Below are 7,914 nucleotides of genomic sequence, written 5' to 3'. Positions count from 1 at the left end.
CATGGCATTTTAAAAGCACATGAAAATCATTCAATGCTGCTTGTGCAATAATCACCTTAAAAAGTCTAGTCACTACAGTTATAATACAGCTTAACGTAAAAAATAAATAAAAAAAATTTCAACTTTTGTCCTGAGGTTAAGGGCAATTTCATATTTAGCTCTGATTCACTTCCCGACAAAGACAGGAATCCGTTTAGCTCTAGTACAACAAAATGAAAAACGGTGTACTAGCCAATTACAAACAAACTTTGTACATTCACAGAAATCATAGGGATACACCGAAAATTCTGGGCCGAAACCAACAATTCTGGACACAGCAAAAAAAAAAAAACATATAATAACAATAATTATTAAAACAAGTAACTGATTCTTTATTACATTTTTTACCTCAATTTTACATGATACTGAACCGGTCAATAAAATAGCACATTAAATAACACTAGCATATATTTTCGGCCGTTTTTCTCTTTGGGACAAAAACGAAAATGTAATAAATTTTCGGTGGCCAAAATTTCCGTGCATCCCTACTAACTTGAATTGAAAATTGGCCAATCTGTAGAATGTATTTAAACGCGTTAATGTAAAAAAATACTCCAACCTAATATAAAAATTAATTTCAATCATTAAGATGTTTTGACAAATATTGGCAACCAAACAACACTGGAGCTCACTTACTACTACACTGGCGTTAAATAAGATCTACACGTCTTCCCTGGCCAAATTATGCTGTGCGATGCACTCAAGACTGAAAAAACACTGGAGAAAATGTTTCATTCTGATGTCTGACTAAACACGATTTACAGCAAAACGGAACAAATCTGAAACCAATCTTCGTTTCATTTACAAGTTATGACCTTTCATAAACAACGACCAGTCAAATTTGAAAACACCCCAAAATAGTCTAGCTGAGCCGTTTAGTTCTCAGGTATGTGAGGGAGGCTGGAGAAGACAGCCAGGGAGCCATTACCAAACATGACAAGCGACGAACACAATGACGGATCCAGCCGTTCCCACAAGCCTCCAAGGTTAGAGAATAGATTAGCAGCAGAAAACACATGTTGGGAGCAAAGTTTCCCACCCTTTGAATCCACTCTCAAGGGAAGACAAAAGCACTCTGGATGAAACATTTCTGACCGGAGCTCTGCATCGAAGTCCCAGTTGGCAAAGAAAAGTCATCATTTTAATATTAAATTTCAACTGGAGGGAGGTCATTTTAACCTGTATTTATGGTAGGCCATACGGTCCAAGAGGTTTTGCTAAGTGAACCTGATCAAGCATTCAATTGCACAATTTTCACAATAACCATTGCACAATTTTTCTAACAGTGGAGGGAGATGCACATTCGGGCCAGGGTTTGTTAAATTACAAACTTCTAATGATTCTGTGGATCTCAGATGGTAAATTGATCCAACAAGAACTCAGTGGAAATAAATCTCTGTAGGAAAAGGGATAAAGCCTGTTTTCCAATACAACAAGCTTGCATAGCATTATCCATTTCAACATCACCTTCCCACTAAATTAACCCAGGAAATGTGCTTATGCCCTTTTCAAGACCGTTTAGAAACTCGCATCAAAATAAAGCTGCATATTAAATGAGAACGTACTAGACTTCTACAATACTGCTAGATGATCTAAACATTAAAAATAGCTGTGGTGTATATTTTTCTGCATTGACATTTCAAATTTTAAGTGCATTTAATGTCTGTACAGGCCAAAATATGGATGCTCTAAGGGACTTTACGAAAAAAAAAGTTAAAGTTAATATGTTTAATGAATTTAACAATGAGCAATTTATTTGTTAGTATATTTATTATTTAAAAAAAAATACAGTCATTCATTGTTGTGTATGTACATCACATTAAAAGATGCAGCTTTTTATAGATTTTGTTAAAATCTAAATTAACAAATGAAACATGATTTTTCATTGTTAGCACGTTAACAAATGTAGTCAACTAATGTTAATAAATGGGACTTTATTATAAGGGTTACTAAAAATCTATTTTGAAATTCAGGCTCAATATATAATCAAGCTCAATCATTATTACAATAAAAAAAGGTACTTTTTTTAAGCTCCTACTGTACATCTGTACATCAATACTTCTGTAAATGCTTTAAAGCAATTCCATTGCAAATAAATGTATTTCTCTCAAATATCACCAAACGGCTGACAAACAGATTGAATGTATTAGACATATCAGCCAGCCCTTGTGTATCTGTACTATACTGGTTTCAATCTATTGATATGTTGTGGCTCGGGCACACGAGCCATCATCCATCATCCTCTCCTCTTAGCATCTCCCTAAAATAGCAGCGCTGATACTCCACCATTTGTCATGAGAAATGGAATAAAAGCAGCCTGATGGTTGATATCGCAGACATTCATACAGCATGAGAAGCCTCTGTGAGCTCTGAATGGAGGTGATGTGAAGCTGCACAGAATGACCTTAACTCAAGTCAAGACAGATGGAGCAGAAATCACTTAAAGAAACAAAGGGAAGTAATGCTGATATTTGGCAACGGTAGACGCAACTCAGCGTCATGCCTTCACCTTCACTCACGGAGCAACACACGCAATGATACGGCTAAGGTCACTTCGAAAATCAAATAAAAGCCTTTCGGATTCTATAGAGGACTTGCTTTATAATTAGATTAAGACTTAAATGAACAAAAAGTCCATTAGCTTACAATTCTACACATCTTAAAGGAAGTCAATACTTACTCATCCTCGTGTTTTTCTAAAGTAAAAACACGTTATTAAAAAAAAAAAAAAAATATATATATATATATATATATATATATATATATATATATATATATATATATATATATATATATATATATATATATAATAAAGCAAAAGCACATGTATAATTGTAGAAATTAAATGTATTTACATGACATCTACTAACCAGTGTTAGCGGTAACATTACAATTAATTGCGAGTTACATAATATTACATTTTAAGTAACTAGTAAAGTAACATTCCTTTTACATTTCCAAGTTACTTTTTCAAATAAGTTACTTTGTTTTCCAATTTATTCACTAATACAGAGGCACTTCCTTTGTTTGGTCTGAAGCTTATTAATTTCACTTTGGTTAGAAAGTTGCCAAAAATGTAACATTTGGTTTTTTTTGTTAGTTAAAACAAATAAGCAGGGCATCCCATGAAACAAAAGGTAATGCTAAAGTAACGCAATGCAATACTTTCCATAAAAAGTTACTTTTTAATGGAGTAACGCAATATCAGAATGCATTACCCCAACACTGCAACTAAATTCTATAATTTAATCATAAAAAAAGACAAATTTTCATAGTGTAAATCATACACTTTTTGTAAAATAAAGTGATTTATTTAGATTTAGTTGATTCTGCAATTCTATTATAGTATATTTCACAATGTAACTGTTACTTGAAATATATATATATATTTTTAAAAATATGTTAATTTCAGCAAATATGACATTAACACGTCATAGCAGCAAAGTATTCAGTTTACTTTGCTCTGTGCAAGTATAATTTATTAGTCAGAACTGTTAAACAGAGACCGTAAACGAATTAAGACGGAGAACAAGAGCACCATTCACAGCAATGTCAAAATAAGAGACATATCCTCCAAACAGAAAATAAATATTGGACGATGCAGATAATTAAATGTGAACCTGGAGCACAAAAGTCGCTGGGGAATATTTGTAACAATAGTCAATATTACACTGTTTGGGTCACAATTATCAATTTTTCTTTTATGCCAAAAATCATTAGAATATTAAATAAAGATCATGTTCCATGAAGATATTTTGTACATTTCCTACCCTAAATATATAAACATTTCATTTTTGGTAAAATAATTAGCCAAGAACTAATTTGGACAATTTTATCGCCGATTTTCTCAATATTTCGATTTTTTTTTTGCACCCTCAGTTTCAAGATATTCAAATAGGTGTATCATAGATCAATGGAAAGCTTATTTATTCAGCTTGTTTAAAATGTACACTCAAAACTAGTTTTGTGGTCCAGGGTCACAAATGTCAAATTTGCAGCCTTGGCGACACATCGGTCGACCACTAATTGTTACGCAAACTCTAACAATAAACCGGATTCTCTCTTAGAGCTTATTTCTTGAACAACACAAGGATGAGTAAACAACAATTTTCATTCTTTCCCCAAAGTTTTTGATTTCAATGTGTTAGACTGACAAATGTAAGAGGACGCTGATCTGAAAGCAGGACAGCAGTGATCTTTTGGTGTTGGCGTACCTGGGAATGGTGACACACTTGGTGTTGCAGTTCTGTGTGGTGATGGCTTTCTCCAGCTCGTCCAGCTGGCCCGTCTTCTTCAGCTTCTTCACCAGGCTTTTAACCGCCTTCTCGCACCATTTCTCCTCCTGGCCGTTCTGCTCTCCGCTCGAACCACTGGCCGACTTCTTCCAGCCCAGCAGACGCTTCACCACGGGCGGAGTAAAAGGCAAGATGGAGGACATGTTTTTGGGGAGTCCAATAAGCGGTCAGCCCCCTACTGGGCAGGTGGAGTTAGAGAGACAGATGGAGGCTGGGAAAATGGGGAGGAACAGACCCAACGTTCCTAACTGGTCTTTAGGAAGAGGGTCTCTGGGCGGATTATGAGGGGCAGGGGACAGAGGAGCTTAGCAAACAGAAGAGGAATGGGGGGGCGAGGAGTTACCTGATTGGAGAGAAGCAGAAATCAAGACGAGCCAATGACAGACTTGGTCAAATACAAACTACATCCTGTTTATTGTTGACTCTTTCATTCATCTTTGTAGTATTTTTTAAATCTATTGTACAACTGGGCTGGCAACTTTTTTCTTTATTATTTATTAGTAGTTTTGTTGTTGTTGTTGTTGTTTTTTTTGGGGGGGGGGCTTTTGGGGTTGCATATTTGGATGCTTTATTATCTAATAATTTCTTGAAAATTCTGAACCACTGTTTGATTATTAATATTTTTTTTAGTTTTGATGTGTTTTTATATAAAGTTTGGGATTGGTATAATATGGACTAATATTTTAAAATGTAATTTATTCCTGAATTCTCATCATTACTCCAGTCGTCAGTCAACATGATCTTCAAAAATCATTCTAATATGATGATGTGCTGCTTAAGAAACATTTCTGATTATTAGTAATGTTGAGGAACAAAAAGTTGTTTAAAAAAAGTGTGATTCTTAATATTTTTGTGAAAACAGCAACATTTCAAAAGCTTGAATAAAAAGTTTGGAACATCTCTAACCTTTTTACCGTCGCATTTGATTAATTGAAAGCACATTTTCTGAATAAAAGTATTAATTTCTTTCAATAATAATATCATACTGACCCTAAACTTTTAACCAGTAGTGTAAATACTTATTTTAGTTATATACCAAGACAAAGACTTCATTTCTAGTGACCTGACATAGCAAAATTAGTGTAACCAATGCTGTAAGTTTGAGTCAGGAATGTCTGTTTGTTGACCAATGACAGAGGGGCAAGTCTTTGGGAAACAAGTTTTAAAACATCCTTATTTTTGTAATTTGTTCTGGTAACAATAGTAGAGCAGAAATCAGATTTCAGCTTTAAATAAAGGATAGTAAAGATAGGTATAAATTACTTTTCTTGTTTACCAAGAACTGCTTCTCTGGTATTGGTCTCAGTCACTCAGATATTGGTAGTGACTCAAACCTATTCACCAAACGAGGGATTTCTCTGAAATGATCATTTTATACAGAAGGAAAAGGTAATACCACAGAAGGCCATCTTTCATTTAAAAGGATTTATAATTTCATTTAAAAAGAGGTTTCACAAAACAACAAAACCCATTCAGAGAAACCAGTCGAATATTGCCATGTTGTGAGCATAAGAAAAGTGGAAGTAAAACATCTTGATCACTTTGGTCAGGCTTACAACATACTCGGAGTGCCATTTTTACAAAGAAATCGATGGGCCATGAGAAAAGATTGTTGTAAATACTTAGAAATGCTACTTCAAGTAATTCACTTAAGTTGAGGATAAAATGAAGATGTTTGACAGCATGATCATGACAATTTTCTCTTAAAACAGACCAAAAGATGCGTTGCAGATGGATGACATAAGGAAAGATTTAATGGGCTCAGCGTCCTGAATTTTGAGCTGTGAGAGTTTCTTACCAGCCAGAGCAGAGAGAAAAAAAAAATTAAGAGAAAAAAAAAAGAAAGAGAAAAAAAAGTGTTTTATATGTTGACCTATCAGAGGAAGTTCTGCTTTTGTGTGTAGCCTGTTCATACATATAAAATAAAATAAAAAATAAAATAAAAAGGGGTGACCATTCGATATTGCCATCTCTGATTTTAAGAATGCAGAACTTGAATAAATAAATAAAAAACGGATCCCAGTGACCTCTCAACCTTGACAGCAATTCGGACATCACATGCCAGTTTGAACAATTTACATTGTTTATTGCATATTAGAAGCACATTTGGAACATTCAGATTTAATATTAGCAGATTTCAAGAGCATCGCATTTGGAAGATTCAAAACAAATGATCAAAGCATTTTAGAGTAAATGGAACACTGGAATCATTTCGGTCCTGAACGGTTATTTGAACGGTTGACTTCAAATCATTTCGGGTGGGTGAAAGGCCTGTATTATTGGAACGTTTAAAGTTCCGTGGCATCATAAACCCTTACAGAACGTTTAAATCCAGATGTGGATTCTGGAACACCCCAAGCGTTTCCGGGTATCTTGGAACGTTCACAGAATTTAAACACCACATGCGTTTTTGAAAGGTTTAAAATGAACAATGTTTCGCCCATAATCGCCGTATTGGAATGTTCGACTGTGGCAGCACTTATGAACGCGACTCTGATGCCCGAGAATACGGTCTAGGTAGGCAGCTCTCAAAGTTTTGACACACAGCCAGAGACTGAATTGAGAAACACATAGAAGCCAATGAGGCAGGTGTGAGATATATCCCAATATTCTCTCAGCAAAACAATTTTATATTTAGCAAACTAAATGGGCAAAACAAATAATCACCATATTTAACCGCTGGTATCATTCTAATAATATATATAAATCAACCTTGCTTACCCTAACCATCATCTGATCTGTAACTTAAGCTTACAATGATTGTCAAATGATTAATGAACGCATTGTTACCTTCTCCAGCAGTCTGATGGTGTATCGCGGGCTCGTTATGGCTGCATGGGCCGCTAACCGACTCTCTTTCCCGTTCTGCCTACAATACAACAAACCCTAAGATCAATACATTCACATTCGTCGCTGCATTACAAACTCTTTCATCGGTGCATGAACGAAAAGCCGAGATCTGGCCGCTTGTGCGCGGTGTGTGAGTGTGTGTGAGCATTGATTTTGTGTAAACCGCTACGTTAGCAGCCTGCGCTACTTTCTTTGACAGAAAAATAAACAGCTTTCAAACGTGTTTACGAGCCGTTATCTTCTCGTTTACCCATCAACTCACCCTTTCAGCGAGCCGCTTTCTCTGTAAGGAAGGAGTAGCGTAAAATCCGAGCGAAACGGATTCTTCGCGAGTAGTTAAAAGTCGATTTTAAACAATATTTTCCTTCCCACTCTACCCGAATTACAGCAGCAGTCGACGGCCTCCAGCGCGCGCGCAACCTAACATTAATGCACGTAACGCGATACGGGCTCTGCATAAGCCCCGCCTTCTAGCTTTCTATTGGTCAAATGAGAAGCCAGTCATGAATAATCTTCCCGTCGATTGGCTTATAAAACAACCGATCTCGATCAAAATTGAATATGCAAACTACAATTGATTTTTATTGGCTAATCAGACGGTGTCTTCTAATCAGTGATGTTTAGGTTCTGGTAGGAGGCAGTGGTTTGTCAATACTGCTGTCAATCTATTGACATAATAGACTGGAATCGAGCGGGGAGGGACTCAGCGAGCGAGTTACTGCCTCTACAT

General features: G+C 35.7%; 1 long non-coding RNA gene across 1 annotated transcript; it reads right to left on the bottom strand.

The window, feature by feature from the left end:
• Positions 1-4,493: 4,493 nt before the first annotated feature.
• LOC113079527 (uncharacterized) lies at positions 4,494-7,614 on the bottom strand. Its single transcript, XR_003281722.1, has 3 exons — positions 7,447-7,614; positions 7,125-7,203; positions 4,494-4,677 (listed from the first exon to the last, which is right to left on the bottom strand). It is a non-coding gene; the product is annotated as an uncharacterized LOC113079527 (long non-coding RNA).
• Positions 7,615-7,914: the final 300 nt, after the last annotated feature.

This window comes from Carassius auratus, unplaced genomic scaffold (assembly GCF_003368295.1).
Source record: "Carassius auratus strain Wakin unplaced genomic scaffold, ASM336829v1 scaf_tig00028483, whole genome shotgun sequence".
NCBI lineage: Eukaryota > Metazoa > Chordata > Actinopteri > Cypriniformes > Cyprinidae > Carassius > Carassius auratus.
This window is presented reverse-complemented; position numbering and strand designations above follow the sequence as displayed.